Raw genomic sequence first — 25257 nt, forward strand, 5'->3', positions numbered from 1 at the left:
TCCTACGTATAGGCACTAAACTCTGACATTATTGCTAATGCCATGTTGTGCTTGCAGTCAGGAGCCTGTCATGGCTGTCTTCTGAGAGGCTCTACCAGCAGCTGACTGAGACAGATACAGATACTTTCAGCCAACTATTAGAAAGATCCTGGAAACTCTCACAGAAGAGTTAGGGGAAGGACTGAAGGAGCTGTAGGGGATTGCAAACCCATAGGAAGAACAACAGTATCAACTAAGTGGACCCCTCAGAGCTTCCAGAGACTAAGCCATCAACCAAAGAGCATACATGGGCTGGTTTGTGGCTTCTGCTACATATGTGGCAGAGGACTGCCTTGTCTACCCTCAGTGGGAGGTTATGTGCTTGGTCCTTTGGAGGTTTGATGCCCCAGAGAAGGGAGATCCTAGATGGGTGAGGGGGGAGTGGATGGGCAATTGGGGGAACACCCTCTTAGAGGCCAAGGGACCAGGAAAGGGACAACATTTGAAATGTAAATAAATAAAATAATTTTTAAAACATGTTATATAATCATGAAGCAAATATATTTATTGTCTCCCTACCATCATCTATCTATGAAGAAATCGTCTTTCTCTATTAACTATCATATATCATCTATATCATCTATCTATCATTTACTGTGTATCATCTATTATCTATCTGTCTATCATCATCATGATCTATTTTGATCTTGATATTATTTTTATAAATCACTTATTTAATCAAATAATATACTTAAATAAACTTTCCAATCATGAACCGTCATTAAATTCCCCTTAATTTGTAAAAGTGTGCAAAACATTCATTAAAAGTCATAAGGATAATGTTGCTTCATAGTAATCTTTAGATTATGTGTAGTCTATGAGTTATTTGAATAATGTACATATGCCAATATGAATACCACCATGTAACACATTGTGGTGCTTTTTATGGAGAAGATACTATTTATTTCACTTAATATGTTAACTACTATTATTGAGAAAGTGCCTTTAAAACCAACACAAGAGATTTTATCTTTATTTTTAATGAAGCAAATATACTCTTCAATAGTCAAATCAAAATCATGAAACTTGATATTCTAAAGGCATTTGATACAGTTAATACCGCTAATTTGCTTGCAGTTGATAGGAACTCATCACTAAATATTTAGACTTGAATCATACAGAGAAGCATCCTGAGAGTGGTAGTCTTTTTATTGATATGCAGCCTGCCTCTACTGGGATATGGTCTTCATGAAAAGTCATTTAGACCATTTAACAAGAGAGCAAACCCATTAAAAATATGCAAGCTCTTGGAAAACAAAATCCTGTATACTAATTAAGCCTATTAAGGCAATTACAGAGTGCTATAAATGATGCAAAAATTGTATGGGGCTTCTCCTAGTACCAACAACAGAAAGCTAAGGAGTTCCTATTTTTCTAAATAGAGATAAAGAGTATGGGTGATTAATTTCAGCACTACTGAGTTAATTTGCAGTGAGTTAACAGCAGAGAACATTTCCATGGGTACAGAATAATCATCGAAGATAGCTGTTTTGCCACTCTGTGGCAATCTAGCTGCTTATCAAGGCATGTTTCAGTCATCCAGGACAAACAAAAGCTACCTGTTGGCAAGAAATGGAAAGAGAAAAAGTTTTGTGAAATAATTTATAGTCTTCACCTGTAGTTGAATCTCTGAGGTTTCCGTCTAGCCTGTAAAGTTGGGAAGTCTCTCAACTGCTGCCTTTTTACCTTTCGATGGGTGATCAAAACATTTTGACTTGTGTTTTAGAAGACAACGGGAAGCTTTCTAGCTGGTAATAGGAATGTCAAATCTGTTCTCTGAAAGGCAATGATTAGTGTGTGGTCCTTTAGGAAACCATGTCATTTAGGAACCATGGAAAAACCAGATGGAGGGCAGTAAAACCTTAAAAAAATGCTGTAAATATGGATTTGTGAGAGACTCCTTTCTTATGCTTAGAAATCCCTTAATCAATGTTTGTAACCGCTCAGTACAACAGCTTCAATAGAAACAGCTATGCCCTACTCTTAGATGAATGATTGAAATGGAAAAGTTAAGAAATTCTCCCAAGGCCATCTAGCAAAGTAGACAAGAAGGATTAGATCAGAACACAGATTTCTAATATCCTAGTTTGGTACAACTACCATAGGTAATTCATGACACAATGCTGTTTTCCCCCAATCTAGGCTGTCCAATGTATTTTTAATTGTGTGTAATTTACAGTATTACACATTGTAGAAAATAGATTTAATATTATTTACCAAATTACAACAGATGTGCAAAGTCAGCCAGGGCTGCGTAAGCGTGAAGGAAGGGCAAGGAGCAGCATATGTGCAGACACAACATCTATTAGAGCCTTCCTTGGTGGTTTTGCCAGCGATGGAAGCCATCAACAAAACTGCTTGAGGCTGCAGATTCTCATGCACTGTTCACCTCCAGAGCTCATCACAGCAGAACAACTTATTTGCTTTGGTATTGCATTAGTGATTGTCATCTCCATTTAATGTCTTCATAAAGAAGTACATACATTTTAATTGGCATATGTCTCATGACAGAATGGTGTAGAAAGATTAAAAAAAAACTAAACAAAATTAATGGTCTGTTTTAACCTCAAAAGATCAAATCTTTATGTACCCACTTGCAAAGACATAGCTAACTGTGCTAGTTTTTACAAAGTTGTTGCAATCCATTTCTTGAAAGTGGATATTTCTTAGTGAATACCTTTTTTAAAGTAGTAACTATTTCATCTGACAATGAATAGTTTTTAAAAATGTGAAATAAATTCTGTATGGAGTCCATTGTTTGTTGACTAAGCATTTTTGTTCTCGTTTTTTCTTTTTTTTTTTTTTTCTTCTAGATTATCTTTCTGGTTGAGGTTAACTTCTATTTTTTATTGAAAATAGTTTTTTTATATGCAGTATATTCTGCTCATACATATTTCCTTCCTCATCTCCTCCCAGATCCTTTGAATCCATCCAATTCCATACCTTCTTTCTCTATATATTTAGAAAACAAGCATGCTAATTGAAATAAAACAAACAAATCAGAATAAAATCAAGAAAAACAAAACCAAAGAAAAGGCAGGTGGTCCCATCCAATAGATGGCTCTGAGCATCTACTTCTGTATTTGACAACCACTGGCATAGCCTCACAAGGGAGAGCTATATCAGGGTCCTGTCAGCAAAATCTTTCTGGTATATGGGATAGTGTCTGGGTTTGGTAGTTGTATATGGGATGGATCCCTGGGTGGGGCAGTCTCTGGATGGTCCTTCCTTCCATCTCAGCTCTGAACTTTTTCTCTGTAACTTCTTCCATGGGTATTTTGTTCTCCATTCTAAGAAGGAGCAAAGTATCCACAGTTTGGTCTTCCTTCTTCTTGACAGAGCCCCTAATGAAGGAGCTAGAGAAAGTACCCAAAGAGCTAAAGGTGTCTGCAACCCTATAGGAGGAACAACAACATGAACTAACCAGTACCCCCCAGAGTTGTGTCTCTAGCTGCATATGTAGCAGAGGATGGCCTAGTTGGCCATCAATGGGAGGAGAGGCCCTTGGTCTTGTGAAGATTATATGCCCCAATACAGGGGAATGCCAGGGTCAGGAAGCAGGAGTGGGTGGGTTGGGGAGCATTAATCCCAGCACTTGGGAGGCAGAGGCAGGCAGATTTCTGAGTTCGAGGTCAGCCTAGTCTACAAAGTGAGTTCCAGGACAGCCAGGGCTACACAGAGAAACCCTGTCCAAAAAGAAAAAAAAAGTAAGTAAAGAAAATATCTAATAAAAAAGGCAGGTGGAAATATACACATGAAGAAATATACCCATGCTCACACACAAAACCCATGAAAACATAAAATCAGAAGCCATGAAATTGATAAGCAAAAGACAAGTGAGGTAAAAATACTCCAAGCACTATGAGACAAAACATATCTGAACATAGTGTTGAGTACTTTTTGTGTTTCCCATATAGTGCTGGACCTGAAACTTCCTTAAAGTGTGGTTTGTATACCCAGTGAAGCTCCATGGGAAATTTTCAAAAACTAAACTTTAACTTCATTGTGATTGTCAATTGGAGATAACTTCTGGGTTAGAGGTGGGAGCTTGTGTCCATTTTCCCTTTAGATGCTGGAACCTCATTTGATTTGGACCCATGCAGGTCCTGCGTATCTGTGTACAGTATCTATAAGTTCCTATGTGTGTCAGTACTGTTGTGTATAGAAGTCATTGTTCTTTGGTGTCTTCCATCCCATTGCCTCCTCTCACGCACAGCTCCCTGAGCCACAAGGGGAGAAATTTGATGAAAACCACTCATTTAGAACTGAATGTTCCAATTTTTCTCACTTTCTGCATTGTCCATTTGTGGGTCATGTATTAGTTTCCACCAACTGCAGGTGTAAGTTCTCTGATGATTGGTATAGCAGAATGTCATTAAAAGTCATTTGATTGCTATGATCCTACAATAATAATTGTTTTTCTCCTAGATTCCTGGCCTATTATATTGACTCAAGCTCTTGGCCACCCAAGGAGTGTCAGACTTCTCATGGAGTGGGACTTACATCCAATCAGTTAATGGTTTGTTACTTCTACAATGTAAAACTTTCACTACTGTTGCACCAGCATATCTTATAGACAGTTCACCACTGTAGATCACACAATTTGTGATCTACAATATTTGGCATTCATCTTCCTCCTCTGGTAGTGTGCACAGTACTTTCCAGTACCATGAACAGTAGTCAGCATGGGTGAAGGCTGTAGGTAGGCACTAGCTCAACCTCTTAACGTTCAGTGAGGTTTATAGGTGTTGTCTGCATCAACAGGGCTTTACAGTCCGTCTGTGGAATGTAACCAACAGCTTTTGCAATAGGCTGAGCTGTTTAGTGGTTTCCACGGGCATAATTTGGTCAGCAAAACAATTCGTTATAAATCTATTCCCAACATTAAAAGTTTCTCCAGGTCACAAGTACTTTGGGGCTTTGTCTCCTATTATTGGTGATTCTGTTTAAATTCCTTCTATATATCTACATATTTTTAAGAAGCTTCTATGCTGGAATAACTAACTATAGGACTTAGCTTGGCAAAATGGGTAGCATAATAACAGTTATTACTGGTATTTGAGGATGAATGCAATGATTGTGAAATCAGCAGGGTGGTTATCCCTATATAATGAAGACTATTGAACTAATGCCAGCAAGGGAAGATGGGGTTGGAGCTGATTTCCTCTATTGCTAACATCATACAGTGCCATCATGAGGTCCAAGTATATCTGACCTGTGGAATTGACATACGTCTTACTTATTTGTCCAATAAGTCAATACAGTAGCTTACACTATTGTAATAGCTTAATTATCATAATCATTTTACATGTTTTGATGCACAAGCATTGCAGCCTATGAAACAGGCAATTCTATTATCTTCAGTTTATAAATGAGAAAAATCAAGATCCTTGCCTCTCACTTGAAGCTGTAAAGCAGTGGAGTTAGCATGTTATAGTAATAAGGCAAGACTATAGGGATGATAAAGATATGAGGACCGTGTGTAAATCAATGTAAAAACAAACAAAACCCAGAACTGACATTGCTTTCTCCTCATACCTTTATCAAGGGTTAAGAGATAGTACTTTCATATTTAATGAAAAGACCAGTTACCAGTGAAGGATGATTGAAAAAAATTTCTTGAGGAAATGAAGTCTTTTCAGTCTTCCTATAAGCGAATCAAAGCCTATATTCTTAGTATTTTATTTCCTATGAGCGAATAGTATTTTATGGTGGTGGGGAGTTTGGGAGGGGAGTGATGGTGATGGTGATGATGTTGGTGATAGTGACTATGGAAATGAGAACCTGTGACTTGGTGCATGCAGAGACGTTTGCATCTATAACTAAAGTGTTGACAAAGAAAACATTTAGGCAGAGTAAATTAAGGACATATGGTGTAAAGCGGGCTTAGATAATCTGCATCTAATCAGCACAAAACTAGGCTCAAGCCTGTGCCTATAACAGGACTATCTTTCCGAATCTCTTAGCCGGAAACTGATTTTAGAAGTGCCTACTAATGAGCACTGACGCTCCTTGCTGCTCTTTAAGCTTCTTCTGAGATAGAGCATATGTATGCAATAGAACCTGACAGTAAGCATTGCAACAAAGTCCCTCTCGCAGCCAGACTTTTGGTGCATATTCCTCGGGTGGAAAACTGTTGAGCCATCAGGAAGGTCTTACTCTGTCAACACATTTCAGCTAATTAAATGTTTGTGTGCTTAGTAGACATATTAAACAGTGTGTGTGTGTGTGTGTGTGACATTTGTTTTTGGTTTCACTTTTTTTTTTTTTTTTTTTTTCTTTTTTTTTTTTTTTTTTTTTTTTACTTTTTGTCACGGCTCATTCGCTAATCAGCTTGAAGCAGCGTTCTCACATACAGAGGACTGCTGGCTACTGGAAAGTGTGAGAAAGTGGGCTGTTCGCTCAAAGACATGCTTAGCTAAAGGAAATTAATGCAAATATCAATTCAAAAGTAATATAAAACACAAAATGTGGCTTTATTTTATTAATTCAATGATGCATTTGAAAGTTTTTGTTAAACATGTAGACATGACAGATTAAAAAAATTATTTGTTTTTTTTTCTCATATATTACATTCCCAACACAGTTTGCTCTTCCTGTGCTTCGCCCTGCCCCTCCCCTGTATCTCCCCTCTTCACCAGATCCACTCCTCTTGTTTCTCTCTAGAAAAGGGCAGATCTCCATGAAATATCAAGCCAACAGGTCATAAGTTACAATAAGACTCACATAAAGACTGGACAAGGGAACGCAGTAGAAGGAAAAGGGCCCTAAGAGCAGGCAAAGACACAGAGATTTTAAAAATCGAGTTATTTATTAACAATCCTAATCAATTTAAGAGTGGAGGGTGGAGAGGGACTCAGCGGAGGGTACCCAGGAGGGAGTGGAGGGAAGAAAGGGAATAGAGAAAATGGTGGAATTCTACTTCAATTAAAAACATTAAAAAAGAGTCAACTAAACTCAGGATTTTTATAATTAAGCAATATTTTTCCTCCACTCCCCCCCCCCTTTTTTTACTGTGTATTCACTGGGCTCCTTAAGGACATTTTTTTTCTTTTTTCTTTTGGTTGAAGTATAAAAGGCAGTCCATTCCTGATTATTATTTTATTCACTTTTCTCTTTCCAGACAAAACATTTTTATTTCTTTTAAACATTTATCATTTATCTAGCCATCCAATCTCTATATCATCGATCTATTGCCTGAGCTTCATAAGTTTCTATCTTAAAGTGTACTGTGTATTGTATTCATCACGATCCTCTAAATAACATATTTATCACTTTTAAACTGATTTTAGTTTTGATTGAGACAAAAAAGCCAAAGTTGTGCATGCTTACGATGTATTGAGTTATTTTCTTACAAGTATATATTATATACTATTTAAATCAAGTTAAAAACTAATTCTCTGAACATTTTTCACTTTAATATTGTAAAAACACCTAAAATCCTCTTAGCTATGCAGTCCATTATCACTGCAGATCCAGGAGTACCTCAGAATTTCTAATTTATATTTCTCCACAGCTTGTTACTTATTAGTTAGCTTTCTCCACCCCATCCTCTGTTCTCCTCTGCCTTGCCTATTGTAACCATCACTCTTGAGTTGATCAGATTCTAGTTATGAGTGCTTTCATGTGGTGCTTCCCTTTCTGTGTCTGGCTGAATTCACTGCATATCGCTCCACCCGTGCAGTCGCACATCATCTCATGCTTTTCTATGGCTGAGGGACAAGTTTTGGTGTAGGTGAAACACAGTTTTATTTTATTCATAAGTGGATAGACATTTAAGTTGCTTTAATTTCTGGACAATTATGAACAGATATGCAATTAATAAGCGGTACAGGTATTCATTTGATGTTGCGCTCACCTTGTCCAGCAAGAAAAGACGCAACACGGTCGATTCTTCTCAACAGCTTTCTTTATTTTAGGAACACGTCCATGCTACTCGGGAACTCCGGAAACCCCGGGAGGACCACCTATCTCCACCCCAGCACTGGGGAGAGCTATGTGTCCTCCTGGGATTTGTCAGTCTGTCGGCCCCTTTGATATGTAACACCCGCTTGGGAGGGGTTGGCACCAGATTCGGGCTGGCACCTGCGCAATGGCATTGTTTACGGCGCCGGTGTACTGGAGGTCGGCGCCATCTTTTGGGCGTGCGGCTGCCTACAATTTGATATAGCAATTTCATTTCTTTTGGACATATACACAGTGGTAAAATATCCCAATGAATGGTGGTTCTATCTTTATTTTTTGAAGATCATGGTGGCTGATATTGTCAACTTAACAGAATATAGAATCAGATGAGAGATAACCCTCAGTCTAGACCTGTGGGGAATTACCTGGATTAATTTAATTGAGGTGGCTGAATCATCTTGACTGTGGCTGGACTATTTACTGGATTGGAGTTCCCAGGTTATGTAAAATAGAGAAAAGGGAAAACATTTATCACTCTCTGCTTCTTGACTGTGAACGCAATGTGGCCATCTGTCTCAACACTTCTCTGTCATGGTGGACTACACACTGATAGATAAACCAGAATCCCCTGTCTTATGTAAGGTGCTTTTGTCTGGGTATCTTATCACAGCAATAGCAAAAGATAAGCCACGGATCCTCCATATTGTTTTTCATAATGACTACACCAAAGTACCTTCTAACTAGAGAGCTTGCAAGGATTCTCTTTTCTCTACCTACTTACAACTACTGTGTTTTGGTTTTTGGGTAGTAGTTATTCTTTCCTGGATTGAAGTTTTGTCTCACTATAGTATTGAGTGCAATAATTATTAATGATGGTAATTATATTTTCATATGCTTTCTGGTCAATTACATCTTTCTTTGGGAAATGCCACTTTAGATTTTGATATTTTTAGCTTGAAAGCATAATATATATCCCCTCTAGAAGAATAAAAGCTTAGCTGTATCTTCTTTAGTTCCTGTGATCAACACACACACACATACACAAACACACACACATACATATACACTCCTACTTAACAACCTCTTATATACTTAAATTTAAGTACCTTATACTTAAATATAGATATACTTAAATATAGATATCTTCTTTTTGAATGGGTAGACATCAATAATAAATACTATTAAGACTTCAAGGCTTAATTCATAGCTGTGCTCTATTGGAATTGCCAGAATGATGCTGGTGGAGATCCAAGGTTACTCCAGTATCTGTTTGTCTGTGTAATAGTCTCACTCCTCCCCATTTCCCATCAAACTTGCATGCTATTCTCTGCTGTAGCAGGACTTTTTCCCCCTGAAAATGGCAAGAAAAGTTTTCTTAAGGCCTTTTGTATGCTATACCATCCTCTCCCCACACTCCTGCATTGTTTCATTGTTAATGTCAATTTTCTTTTTGTTTATTTTTTACTTGGAGTTTAGATTATCTGATAAAGCCTCTTAAAGCTTTCTTGTTGTTGTTGTTCCTATTTGCCATTGCTCATAGAGAAACAAAGTATTACCAGTTGACTTTTGTGTATTTTAATTCCAAAAGAAGGTATTCGTTTTTTGGTTATTGTTCCAAAACTGCTTCTAAAAATTCAATTCTTATTCCATAGATAACATAACTTTCTTTGTCTTTTTCCAGGCATAATACTTTTAGTTTACTGTTTTATTAAATTTTTGCATGCCCTACAATGAGTTTCCTTGTAGTATTAACATATAGAACTTTTGTACTTTTAAAATGTATTTTAAAAGTTCTCTTCACCCATTTGGCCACCAGCGTCTTCTCCCTGTTTAATGACTTTTATCTCAGTTATATGTTTATTATGATCTTATTAAATATTCCCTTAGATGTATGGGATGACTTAATTGTCTCATATTCAAGACAGAAGAAAGAAACTCTGACTGGAGTATAGGGACCTGAAAGGAATTTCTCTGTGACCTTCATTGTGGGGTGATTGTTGAGGACTGGCATGGGGAAACTGTTCTTCTTGGCTTTTATCTTGGGGTGGTTGTGTTCTGTAGAGAAGGATTCCTCAGCTAGAGATAAAGCAGAACTGTTAGCAGTACAGTTGGATAGCTTTCTATCTGTAAGCTCTGCAAATAGGATTGGTGTGGATCTGCCCTGTTCCATTTATGACTGCTATATGATGATGTCTCCTGATTTCCAATGTGCAAGCCTAGTTGCTGTGTCCTTCCTCCTGGAGTCTTCACCACTGTGCAGAGGTGGCAGGAAACAGTCTGCTTGCTGTTGCTTTGGTGAGGTGTTTGGAGATGAGATGGTCATTAGATATGTGCAGCTTGATGCCTCTGCTTGATGTCTTAATCTTCTCCAATTTATTCTTCAGAGACCAAAGAAGGAAATCCTGTGATTATCCACTCTGTGTTCAGATTTGCAGGGAAGCTGCTGTACTCATGTATTCATATCGACATTTGTTAAGATCCAAATGTAGTCAAAGGGCAAAATAGGCCTTTTGAGATGAGAAAATGACCGCATGTGACTTCGTCCAACATACATGTTACTGGAGATATTTGAAGTTGTCTCCAACTAAAAGAATTTTTAAAAAGATCTGTTCTACCATTCAATAAAATATTTTAAAATATGTAGATCAAAGATTTTCCTTAAACTTCAATAACATCTCATCACACTTTTCTGCCCAAGGGGATTTCAATTATATGTGACTAAGAAAACTATGGCGTTAAGTCAAAGCATTGTAAGTCTTTTAGAATTAAAAACCACATTAATTTCCTAATAATGGAGGCTGCTGTTACTATTGGAATAGCTAGCCATCAAATAGCTTTTACTGCTTATAGTTTTATCTTAAGATTATCTTCTCCAATTTCAGTCCCATGAGGTACCTTCCTCTAGGTGCCCAAATTTCCCTTGCTTGTTGACAGGGTTTCTCCATGTCATCTTCCATAGATATAAAAGGATGAGCTTGAGAGGAATTTTGAGTCCTACAGACACTTAATCATTATTCTACAGTACTGTCTCCAAAGGTAACTCTGGATCATAAAGCACCTGGCCAAATGTCTGAAAGTATTTTATGGAGATTAGGATAGTTTGGATATTTTGATAGGGGATTTTGGATATTCATAATATTTACTTTAGAACCCAGAGATTAGAAGCAATCAAGCAGAAATTGAAGAGAGTAACCCAAGAGAGAAATGTCAACTCTTTGAAAATGTTCTCCACACTAAGTCAACATTATTAATAAACATTCAATCCCTTGGTGGCACCCAGAGCTGTGTTATCATCTATTGTTCTGGTTTTTAAATTTGCTTGGCTTATCAAAACATAAGTTACCTATAAAATGACATTCCTTCAGCATCACATATCTAGGAACTTTGATATCTCTGTTTGAGAAAGTATAAGAAAGTCCATTTTCTCCTTTTTCATTTTCATTGTTTCCTTTCTTTTTTGGGGTAAGACATCAGTATTAGTTGATTAAACAGTCACAGCATTAGAAAAAATGTTCTTTCTCAGGGATTCTTTGCCAGGGTCTGTATTGCTGCTATAAAAGGAGGGTTTGAGAATGTATTTTGGTACTTTTTATTGCTATATTAATAAACAGGGGAGATTTGATTGGCATTTAGTGATTGGGGACAGAAAAATAAACAGAAGCATGTTAGGAATGGTCTAGAATATCATGGAACCATCTTCTCCAGTTCCTGATCTAGCAGTCCAATTGTAACTCAGTGCAGGAATCCATTCCTGGTGTCTATTCTACCATGGGAATGAAAAGCAGGACATTCAGTTTCAGCTTACAACAGGGAAATTCTGAGAAGGTGTCATAGTGGACATTCAAGTAAATTCACTGGCATTGGGAAATAACATGATAGAAACTGTCACCTATCCACTTATCCCACTTTCCAGCACTGTTTGACAAAACTTCTCTAGTTCTTAATTTAAATTTACTCAAATGTGGAAAAATTGGCATTTTTCGTTGAATAGAATTTTCTTACTCTTGATTAACAAAACAAAGCTAAAAATGCCTACCATGTTTTGATATATTACAGTTATTTTCCTATCATTTGGGAGTCTGAAGCAGGGAGATTAGCATAAGTGTGAAGCAGCTGGGACTAATAGTGAGTTTCAGGCTAGCCTCAGCCATAGAGAAAGATGATGAATAAATAAATAAGCAAACAAATACTTCCTAAGACAAAACAAACAAACAAACAAACAAACAAACAAGTGACCCTAGAGAATACAAAAGCACTATGTTAGTTTCTTTTCCTGTTGTGACCATTACTTGACAAGAAACAACTTAAGAGAGGAAGGATTTATTCTGGCTTACTGCTTAAGGGTACAGCCCCTCATGGCAAGGAAGGCTCTGTGGTAGAAACACAAGGCAGCTGGTTACACAGCATTTTCTGAGGTTGTGAGGACTTAGAAAGTGTGTTAGGCTATAAAGCTTTAAGGTTTATCTCCAGTGACACACTTTTTCCAGCAAGATTTGACATCCTAAAGAACGCCCTAAACTCCAAAACTGTGACATAAGCTACAGGCAAACTGTTGCAACACATTTGAGTTCATGGGGACACATTTCCTATTCAAGCCATCATTCTTATTTCTTTTGTGCTGACAAATCGTTACCGTGGTTCATTCAGATCAGGGTTTCTCAGCAGTGATGCTTTGAAACAGTTTGTTATACAGTTGATTGGAAAGGAGCTGTCTCTTGCATTACAAGATACCTATCAGCTTTTATGGGCTCAACTTTCTTGATGTCAAAAGAAGTCATAAATTTTGAAAAAAAATTCTTCAGAGTCTGTCAAGTGTTCCTTGGAGGCAAAAATTATTAAATTATTTCCTGTTGAGAACTACTGGTTTAGGTGTGTGTGTGTGTGTGTGTGTGTGCGCGTTTAAATATGTTGTCATCTTGGTTGGTATCATGAATTCTAACATTTAACTGAGCTAACTTGCTGGATACCATGACATTTTAAGTGCTTTTCACAGTTGTTACTTTCTAGGATTCCTGGTGTTAGTGACTTCTCTCTGTATGCTTAGAAGAGGATCTTAGCTGATTATATTCTTTATCACTTTGCTCATTTTAGTTGTGGACCAAAGCCTGAAGGATGGTGATGAGCATCTGTAAGTCATTTGGCTTCATCTGAGTGAAGAATATCTTTGTCTCACATTGTAGTCATTTGCTGGCTTGGTTGTGTGCCTTCGGCATGGTATCTCTCAATTCTCAGCTAGCATCTATTTGTCATTCTGGCTGGATGAAATGCATCATCCTCTGGTGGATCTTTGTGCAATGCTAATGATACAAAGACTTTTTAAAATGTAAAGAGAGTAACATACATTTTCTCTTATGTTGTTTGACATTTGGTAGTTCTTTTTTGCTGAAATTGGTCACTAGACTGCCTGATGAGATGTCATCTTTTGAAAGAGCATCATGACCCTTCTCTACTTTTTGTAAGTGAGTCAGTGATGCTATTTTGTAGTTTATTATAACATGGAAAATTCCTTGGCAGGTAACAATATAGAGTAGGTGTACACGGGAATATGCGAAACAACATAACAGTACTTTGTCTTCTTTGCTTTTGTGAATGCATGGGAACAAAATCATGTGACAAATATTCAGATAAATTATAAAAACTCTTCCCAGACCTGTTTTCCACATCTCATTTCCATTATCCACAATAAAAGATGACAGCAAGCCTTCTATTGACTATCTCTTTGTCTTCAGTTTATTTTGAAAACTATTGTAGAGTAAAAATTGTAATAACCAGTTTCTTGGAAAGACAATATATCCTTAGAGCAGGAAAAAAAATGCTTTTTCCAAATATCTGGGCACTGTGACACATGCTTGTAACTCCAGGATTCAGGTGGGATGTAGAGGTGGGTAGACTTGAAGTTCAATGTTAGCCTTATCTAAACGATGACTTTTATCCAAGCCTAGGCTGCAAGAAATACTGTGTCTTAGGGTTTCTGTTGCTTCAGTGAAACATCCCAACTGAAAAACAAGTAGGAGAGGAAAGGGTTTATTTGTCTTACATTTCCACATAGTTGTTCTACATCTAAGGAAGTCAAGATAGGAATTCAAACAGGGCAGGATCCTTGAGCTGAGTCAGAGGCCATGGAGGGGTGCTGCATACTCTTTTCTTCTCTATGGCTTGTTCTGCCTGCTTCCTTACAGAACTCAGGACCACTGGTTCAATGATAACACTACCTACAATGGACTAGGTCCTCCTTCATCAATCACTAATTTAAAAAATGCCTTACAGCCAGACCTAATAAAAGCATTTTTCTCATTTGTGTTTCCTTCCTTTCAGATAACTCTAGCTTGTGTCAACTTGACATAAACTAGCCTGCACACACTGTATCAAAAAAGATAAAACTTGCTCTTTAATGATAGACACATCTGTAGCATCAGAAAAAATCTAAGGTAAGGAGAAAAAATTATGAACATACTTGCATAGAGAGGAATAATACTCATCGAATGCCCTTGTGCTCTCCTCTACTTTCCAGCCTCCCTTCTGTCTTACCTTTCTAGATACTAAAATATATACATGCCCACTATAGCCTGAATAACATAACTAAGTACCACTAAGCTGCCTCACATATCTTTTCTGTTATAGTGACTTTAGAATATTCCTGTTCTAGTTGACATGGCTCTACAATGGGGTAGTCTGCATATCTGAATCATCACATGAAGAACTCTGCAGCTTCTAACCTGAGCCTTAATAAAGACATGTTAATACACAACTGCCTCCCCTAAATCCAAGGCATTAACTAGCCTTTAGTAACAGGAAAATGAGGAATAAGTTAGAATTGAGATATAGATAAGTGTGGACAAGCAGAGATGCCATTAGTTCAGATTGTGACTTACAGCAACATTTAAATAATGTTTACTTTGGACAAAAATGTATGACTGTTTTCTGGCCTTTTGCTTGGCTATGAAATACGTGAAGAGAACACAATTACACTGGTATTTTCCCCTAATATATATTAATAGTTGAGGATATTTTCAAACTCTATTGTATAAACATATAAATCTAGCCAGCTGGTAAACTGGTAGCTCATTTTATAAAGTACTTAACCAGGGGAATTGACTGGTCTTATAGAAACTGACCCTAAATGATCACAGAGACAATAAGAAGTTGGCAGATATTTAGAGATTCAAATCTTCTATCAAAAAAAAAAAAAAACCCAGAACAAAACAAATGAAGAATATTTACACCAATTTTTTTACAGTGTCAGGAAGGGGGATTCCCTTGTTTTGTTGTTTTCAAAAGATGACTGGGAGAATTGGCAAATAAATTGTGTCTGGGAAGAGGGCCACCTGGCTTTTGTACACTACACAAGAAAGAATAAGACAAGCCAAAGGGTTTCCCCCATAAGGAGCCAGTAGGAGGGAGGAGGATTCTTGAGCAATGGGAAGAGATCAGGCATCAGACTCTGGAACCTAGCCTAGATCCACACATGATTTGGAAAGCTTGATTTCACACTAAAATTGAGCCAAGGCTTAGTGGAAGCTTTAGATATTAGGAAATGTCAGTTGAGCTTCAGACATCGGAAAAGAACCTAAAAGAAAAAGAAAGAGAACTTTGGTAGTGATGGTAGCTGGTTGGCAGCTGCTACTTCTATGCACCACAAAGTGCCTTCCTCGTGTAACTCAGCATTGACTAAGCTCAGACAGGCAGTATCCATCTTTAATTTATGAAAGTTGAAAGCATTTTCAATACTCTTCATGTTGAAAATGACAGCACGTTCATCAACAATTTAAGAAATGTGGAGAAAAGGTGTCTTTTACTTCATTTGGCATCATGGTGGCTAATTTCCCATGTCATCTTGGTATAGAGTAAGGACATCTAGATAACTGTCAAACATTATTTCTGAGTGTGTCCAAGAGAACATCTCAGGAAAAGATTATCATTTGAATGATTAGGCTCTGTAAACGGGATTGTCTTCACCAACATGGGCAGTTGTTACCTAGTCTTTCCAAGGTTGGGATGCAACACAAAGGCATCCCCATGGGTGAAATTTATTTTCTCTAAAGTTTGGAAATCTCTCTTATCCTTAGACCATGGACCTGTTGGTTTCCTGCTTTAGAACTCTCTGACTTGCCTTCCTGGTACTCAGACTTTGGACCACACACTGGTTTATACTACTGGATTTCTTCTTTTTCCAGCTTGCAGGTGGCATGGTGAGTCTTAGAAGGATTTAGAATCATGGGAATCAATTGTCACATGCAAAATGTCCCTCTTAATCCATCCTATTGGTTAAATTTCTCAGGAGAACTATTACACATTTAAATAATTTATCATTTACTGTATTCAATATCTTATAGTCCACATTTGTAGAAGTAATTAAAATACCAACATATCCCATAATAGAGCATTGGCTAGAATATCTTTCCTGACAATAAGCTCATTAGGGTTGGATACACTGGCTAATTAAGAACCAGATTAGAAGCTGTGGGGCTGATTTAGTTAAATAGGTAGAGTGATTGTCTAGTTTGAGTAATGCCTTCATTCTCTAGCACTACATAAACTCCAACAGTACATATGCTTGCAATTTGAGGACTTCAGGGGTGGACAAAGGTCAGAAATTCATGGTCAAGTTCAGCTCCATAGTGGGGTTGCATGCCAGCCTGAAATATGTGAAACACTGCCTCAAATGAAGCAAATCCAAATAACACAAAAATCTGTTTTTGGTAATTTCTGAAATGTCTTCCATTTTTGGTCTTGATTTACATGTTTTGCATGGTTGGGAGCTTTTAATATTTTGTATAATTTGGGATATTGAATCGATGGATTTTTCTTCTTATGAATCACTCCTAGGAGTACTGCTTCTAAGCTTCCCCAGAAAAGTCCCAAACATACTACCAATCCTGCTTTTAGAGAGATATCCTTATCTGGCCCTACTTAAAGATCTTTCTTATGCCCTGGAGGTTGTGACTCAAAAAAAAAAGATGGCAGAAATCTCCTTATGAGCCTCTATCTCCAAGATACTCTTGGATCATCTGCTTCTGTACGTACTCAGGAACAAGATAATCAGAAAAAATTAAACTTAAAAAGGTAAACAAGATTCAGTGGCTAGAAGATTTGGCTGCAGATCAAATTAAAAGCCTCTTTCTACTGTAAGCTCAGGCAATTATGTGGCATATAAGATTGGGGGCTGCATATGGTCTGCCCCTTCAAGAAAAGATAAAGCAGCAAAGTTAGATTGACTGGAGTTATCTCTGCCCTACACAATGACTTGTATTGATGGACAGAGAGCAGTGTGAATAAATGATGAAAGAATGAAAATTTAAGACCTTGTTTTCTTAGAAAAGTTATCTCATACAGGCCACTGTTGTGTTGTAAGACCAAGGAACAACAACAACCACAACAACAAATCACCATTAGATGTATACATAAATTCTACAAAGATATAAACATTATAATATGTCAAAAGTTTAATAACTGCAGCAGTTTTAGCCTGAAGAATTTTCTTCTGCCTAATGATAATTGGCAAGCTAACAATTAAGAATTAATAATTCACTGCTCTTGGAACATGAAAATTTGCCCAGGCTAACATGGAGATTTCTTTTCTGTCTATTGCCCTTGAAATTGAAAGGGCTACCAGCCTGAGGAAGGGCTGTCATGATTTGGCAAGATATGCCTCTAGATTCTTAAAAATTGGGTTATGGGGTTTTCACTGCTTATCAATGAAGACTAAACTTATGAACAAGAGGAAGTTAAAACATGTGTTCAGGGACAAAATTGATAAACAAACATTCCAAATGCCAGTCAGGCTGTAAGGTTCCTTCCTGAGCCCCGAGCCTGACTCACTCCTCCATCACTGACTCCTTATCTCCTCTGTGGGACAGGGCCATTGCTGGAATGGTCAATGGCAAAGAAGGAAATGTGATTCAACATAACTTAGACCGGGTGATTTAATCTTCTGGAGTCTGACATCATGCCAGTTTATTCTAGACATATTTAAGTACAATTTTGGAAAAAAAATTTTCTAATAATAATTATACCAATACCATTTGTGCAGTAATACTACATTTTTTTTGCAAAGTACATGTGACTTATACTATGAAGATATGTTCTATAGCTTAAGGGTTAAGGCTCTGTGTGGTCTCAGACTGGGTTATATGGTACTTGTGATACCCCTATTAAGGATGGGTTCTATTGACTAGGAAACAAAGTTAAAGATTACGTTCTGTGGAGGGTTTGGATAAATATTCTGGAGAATTTGAATGAAGACTGGCCCTATAGATAGCAAAGATTACCAGGTTATTAAAAACATCCATGCCCAGCCTTCTGGGTGGAAAACAGATATGTATTTTCTTCATCAAGGAGAAAACTGCATGATTAACAGTTATTATTTCTTCAGTGCATTTCTACATGTCTTCTTTCATCCAGGTAATTCTCTTTCTTTCATGATACATGTATTCCTTTATCCATCCTCTTCCTCTGCTTGAGATATGTTAGTTGTTAGTTCCATCTCATGATCCCTTTCTAGTTTCATGACTACACACACACATACACACACACACACACACACACACACACACACACCACACACTTTAAATATAGGTTTTATAAATGAGAGAAAACATGTTAAACATGTTATTGGCTTTTCTTGTCTGGTTTACTTTTTTAATATAATAATATTCTGCTTTTGCCAGTTTTTTCCTCTTTGTGCAAGTGTCATGATTTCATCTTTCTTCAGAGTTGAATAAAATTTCCTTATGTATATGTGCTACATTTTTTTCTTCCCTTCATTTGTCAATGAACATTTAGGTTTGGTTGCATTTCTAGGCTATTGTAGATCATATCATCATAAACATGTGCAAATATCTCTTAGCTATATTGAGTCAGAATCCTTTGGTTATATGCCTAAAAACTTAGATAGACCAAATGGTTATTCTATTTTAAGAAATTTTTTTTGAGACAGGGCCTTACTACATAGTTATGGTTTGCCTGGAACTCACTAGGTTGACAAGGTTGGTTGAGAATTCAGAGATCTGCCCATCTCTGCCTTCCTAGTGCTTAGAACAAATGTATACATTTCCATATCAGGCTATATTTTTAGTTTTTGGATAAACTTCCACAGGATTTATATAATGGATGTATTCTAATCAGTACAGTATGAGGACTCTTTTCCCTTACTTGCTTGGCAGCATTTGTAATCATTAGACAGCAGAGTTTTAAGACAAAACTTTAATAATACTGTTAAGTTACTGAGAATTTGTTTGGAAGTAGAGGAGACAGGATAGAAATAATGGAACTAAAATTGGTAACTTGATAAATGACGAGTTGGTTCACTCATAAAGCAAAGAATGTATATTTGATTCTTACTTTTTACCTACTCAAGGCAATATCAGTAAGATTACTAAAACCTAATATACAAATTAATTCTTTATAACTTTTAGACATTTAAAAGATTTTCTCAGTTGGAAAACATCTTTCAAGTATATAGATGGAAAATACAAAATTATTATCAAAACCATATAAATTATAATAAAATTATTTGATTAAATACAAATATCAAAATATGTGACTTCTATGAGTAACAACATGAAGGTAAAATAATAAATCATTGCTTAGTAGATCATTTTATTGTATACAGCAGAAGATTAGAATATGGCATTTACAAAGAAGTCTTAAAAACTATTTTGAAGATTAACAGTAAAGCTTTTAATAATCTGTTTAACCCTCTGAGGATGTTTAAAACATCAAAAACCAAGTGAAAATAGGTCCATTTTAATTATCAAAACAAGAAACAGTATAATTTTAACCTATTAGATTTATAAAATGAAAGGAATTGTAAGGTTATAGGCAAGAGGAGCCCTCATTCATGAGACACCAAAGGGTACATGGTAAATACTTCTTCAGGGTCTATCTAATGCTGTATGGTCAAATTTAATATGCATATGAAGATAAGGATACGTATGCATTTCATTATCTGTGTCTGTAATATCATGTTGTATTAGTGCTTAAAAGTTTAAAAAAAAGTATAGTTTTTGCAGCAAATTGGTTTCTGTCAACAAGAGACCTATGACAGGCTAGCAGTGGACCTCATAAGAGCTCTCATTGCTGCTTCTCTATAGGGACAGCAATGGAAAGACCCTTTTCTCTTATTTTAGTTCTATGGGGAGGAGGCAAGGGAACATAGTTGGTCTGACCTGTCATTTCTTGATATTGGAATCACAGCCACAGGACTTGGTGATTATGTGTGAGAAGCATCTTAAGATAAGCTAAAATATAGCATGTATCTGTTATTATCACATTTAACTTATAGAGATATAAGCATGATTAAACTTCTTAAAAATCTATTCAACTATTAAGTTTGATGTTAATGCCACACCTCTATGAGCACTCCAGAAAATGTTATTTATGTATTTCTACAAGCATGAGCTCATTAGGGTTTAGTAGTAAAAAGAAACCATCCAATCTATTTTAAATAGAAAAATATCTTATCCAGTGTAAAACATTTGCAAAACTATTGCAGATACTCAAGATCTGGTCTCCAGACACCTATAAATGATTCACACTGATGCCATTGAATGAGCTCCAAGAGAATGTTCTATTTGGCTCCAGTCAGAACATGAGAAGTTGAGAGGTCAATAGAGGATCTATTGAGTTGTAGTGTTTCTCTAATTGAGGGGCAATACAGAACAAGGGAATGGTAGAACTTGAAAGACTGATATTAATTGTCAACTTTCAAAAACATGGAGGACTCCTTAGTACAATTCATCCTGAGGTCTGGTTGATAATTACAGGGCTTCACTTCATTGATTTAGATACTCTACGTCATTATGACAGTTATGTGGCCACAGCCTGAAGTTTCTATGAGAGATATGTTTTATTGAATATCCAGTTCAACATCTCAATGTAACTCATTTCTTTCTTATGATCATTTTCAGTTTTATTTTCCTCAAACAACAGAATTTTATTATTTATGGTTGTATACAATCCCATATGGTCCATATTTTCTAGTTGACATACAGATGTTTCGATTCTATAACTTAGTTCTTGTGAATAGTGCTGCAGTAAACATTGTCACACAAGTGTCTTTTGTTGTATGTTGAATTATTCCTTCAACATTATCAGTGAATATTGCTTTGGATAGTTTGAATCGTTTTCTCCTTCATGCAAAACTTTGAAATATGTCACTAAAATCCTTGGGGTAATATGCTGGGATATAAATTGGAATTTTATTGAATCCGTAGACCAAAAAGACAGCATTCTGACCACACTGAGTCTTTTCATTCATTCTTGAACTTGGGCTGTCTCTAATTTTATTCAGATCTTTGATTTCTTTTTATCAGAGTTTTGTAGCTTTCTATAGAAAGATTTTTCTTGTGTTTTGCCTCAGTAAAATGGGACAGTATAATGCTTTAATTGGACATTTTCAAGATACAGCTAAATAGGGGATACATAGTATTTAGAAACATCTTGGAACATGGTGACTATGTAAGATTTACAACAAAATATTAATTATCAATACTGTAAAAATACCTTAAAAAGGAATGCAATTTTCAACCATAAATATTGAATACTTGATTTGATAAATCAAGTAATTTATTAGTGTTTGGAACTAAACAAAATCATGAGGCTTGATCAGCTAGTGCTATACAGTGATTGAGGAAGACATTCAACACTGATCTCTGGCTACTACTACTAGTATTATGCACACACACACACACACACACACACACACACACACACACACACACACAGATTGATATATAGAGAGATTTATCTTACTCTTCTGTCCAGACTTTATTATGAATCAAACATTCTATATAGAGGCTGTGGTTGCCCATGGTGTGGGGGATTCTCGTCCCAGAGCTTGTTCCTATCCAAAAAGAACACATCTTACCATTCTTGGTGCTTCACTAGGGCTCTTAGGCCCATGTTGGTAGGTGTCTGTTGAAAGCTGTATTCACCTCAGTTGTGCACTCAGGCCAGGGGCTGAGAAGCCTTCATTCATGCTGTAGATATTGCTAGACCAGGCCATGTCTTTGAAGCTATGGAGAGATGCTACACTCACCTAGATGATGCCAGGTCTTTGGAGCCAGGTCTTTGCTCTCAGGGAGATTGAAGGTGGTTCAGCCAAGACTACAGGGTATCCCGATACAAGACAGCCTTTGAGGGTTGATTCTAGAATTATATCATACCTTACTAATGTATGCCTGGCATTTTGAGATAGGAGCTGACAGGGGTTCAGCATATCTTTTAAATAAGCTCTAGCTTTGCAAGGTTATAATTCCAGCAACCTGGAGGCAGAGACAAAATGATCACTGGATCCAGGGTATCCCAGACTACTTAGCTAGACACCAATCCAATTTAAAGCACAAAATAAAAAACTAGAGGAAAATAGTCCCTGTCAGTGCCTTTTCTGTTCCTATGCTGCATATAAAATGCTCTGAGTTATGTCAGACTTGAGCTCACTATGTAGTCACTCTGGATTTGTTGCTTATACAGTGTACCAACTCCAAGAAATAGAAATACTGCCTACTCTGTCAAAAAAAAAATGAAAAATTCCATTCTCCCATCAAGCATGGGAACCCATTTATTTACCTAGCAATATTTTAGGCTAGTGTGCAGAGTAACTAGTTTCTTAGGATATCTTCATATGTAGGCTTCACACTTTTTCTCTTTTTATCTTCTTTCCAGTTATGTTCCCTATGCAGCTGATTCTCTTTATTCTCCTTCATTAAACCCAATTTCTGCTTCCATCTTTTTCTTTTAATTGAAGTCTCTCTCTCTCTCTCTCTCTCTCTCTCTCTCTCTCTCTCTCTCTCTCTCTCTTGTGTGTGTGTGTGTGTGTGTGTGTGTATGCAGGCACATGCATGTCCTATCATGAGTGTGGAGGTCCAAAAATGATCCATGGATGTTCACCCTCACCGTCTGTCTGTNTTAAACCCAATTTCTGCTTCCATCTTTTTCTTTTAATTGAAGTCTCTCTCTCTCTCTCTCTCTCTCTCTCTCTCTCTCTCTCTCTCTCTCTCTCGTGTGTGTGTGTATGTGTGTGTGTGTGTATGCAGGCACATGCATGTCCTATCATGAGTGTGGAGGTCCAAAAATGATCCATGGATGTTCACCCTCACCGTCTGTCTGTCTTGGTTCAGGTTTTACTGCTGTGAACAGACACTATGACTGATGCAAGTCTTAAAAAGGACAACATTTAATTGGGGCTGGCATAAAGGTTCAGAGGTTCAATCCACTATCATCAAGGCATAGGCATAGCAACATCCAGGCAGGCATGGTACAGGCAGAGCTGAAAGTTTTATATCTTCATCTGAAGGCTGCTCGCAGAATACTAGCTTCCAGGCAGTTAGGATGAGGGTCATAAAGCCTACACCCACAGTAACACACGTCCTCCAACAAGGCCACACCTACTCCAACAGGGCCATACCTTTTAATAGTGCCACTTTCTAGGCCGAGCATATACAAACCATCACACCTTCTGTTAATAGGGTCTCTGTTATTCACTGCTGTTGGTGTGCAAGCTTCAGAAGACTCTTCTGTCTTCACTTTTAATTTTACAGCAGAGGTCCTGGGATGATAGACATAGGCTACTGTGTGAGGCTTGAATTGGTTTCTAGGCATTCAAATCCAAGTTACATGATTGTGTAACAAGTGTTTTGCCCACTGAAACATACTCAGCCTCACTTCTGCTTTCTTACTATAAGCTGCTTCTGCTGGTTCTGTATTTTACTGACCTTAAGACCTCTTGTGATAATACCCTTTGAAGTCATTGACTGTTGACTTTCCTATGTTCTTCTAAGAATCCTGGTTAGCCAAAGCTGATGTCTCCCCTGAGATATTATCATTGGTTGTGCAACAGTCTTTTGTAGCAGGAAAGGCTTCCAGATGACATTGTTAAACTCTGTCTTTCTGCTCTCATTTGTAGTTCTTGGAATGACTGCAGAATGTACTAGGAAGGTAACATTTTTATCCAGACAGAAGAATATGTTTTGAATAACCTGGGCTATATCTTTTTATCTGTGAGTACACAACGTCCTGCAATGCTTGTACTCAGTGAGGCAGACTGTAACCGGAATATGTAAACTCCAGATGCAGTGCTTCCAGGGTCCTTCAGCTGTGGTGCAATGACAGCCATGAGATGTGAATCTATAAACTTTGGGAAGATTTGCTGAGTCTTAAGGGACCCATTCACGAGGGACTTAGGTTTGAGCATTTATTCTTGCTCCTGTCAGCTGTAAACCTACTTTGGATGCTATAATATAAGCATGGTCCATCTCACCTGCTCAGGAGCAAGTGTTAGAGATACCGAGGTTTGTTTTTGTCCTTACACTTCTCCTTATGATGACTGGACTGTTTTGACAGCGGTTCTATAGTATAACATACCCCTTCTTGATCTGGCTCTGACAAAGTCCTCTCCACTGTCATCAATTTTTTTTATGGTTAATAAATTCAACAGTTAAAAAAACTAAACAGTTTATACTAATTTTAGATTTTTAGAAAAATTATACAGACAGTACAGAGATCTCCTATATACCTTTTCCTTCCTTGTTTAGATTTCTATTATTGTGGTTTGTTTTTAGCATTATATCTCTCTTGGGAATGATGCTAATAACCCTAAGGAAGCATATAGAAATGTGTCAGTCAATTGATATATGGTAAGAGAAAACCCAAATTTATAAAACAGAAGGAGTACATTATTCATGGGTCCTAGACAGATTAGGGATGGTTAGCGGTGAGCAGGCAGTCTAAGGACTTCAGCAATCTGGAGCACCTAGTGGGGAGTGAATGAGAGTAGTAGGAAACTGTTGCAGGATATTTGATCACACTGTGAGCCCTGAGGTGATGTTGTTTACTGGGAAAACCTCTTTCTAGTTGTGGTGTACCACATCCCTAGAACATGCTTTTAATCCAAGAGCTATCCACGTATTGAAAGCAGGTTAAATAAACTCAACCATAGGTCAAGAGGTAAAGCAAGCAACCAGTTGACAGGAAGTAAACATAGGAGGACAGAATAGAGAGTAAGAGGGAGTGAGGAGGCCAGATAGAGATGTGATGTGCCACACCAGCTGTAGAAGGGAGGGGCATTGAGTATGGGGAGTTTTTGAGATGGAACTTCTATTTGGGATGTCAGCTGATGAGAAAGGTCAATGGGGAGCTTCCTCTGCCTTCTAAGCTAGCAGACTTCTACTCCAGCATCTGGCTTCTGGAGTCCTCACTGGTAAAATTGAATGACTGAGATTTTGTTAATAAACAACAGGAGCCTGAAGACTATCCTTTGTTATAAAATATGCATGTTATTTCCAAAACCTTCCTTTTGGGTTATGTTATGACAAA

Source organism: Mus caroli, chromosome 3, assembly GCF_900094665.2.
Source record: "Mus caroli chromosome 3, CAROLI_EIJ_v1.1, whole genome shotgun sequence".
NCBI classification, from domain to species: domain Eukaryota; kingdom Metazoa; phylum Chordata; class Mammalia; order Rodentia; family Muridae; genus Mus; species Mus caroli.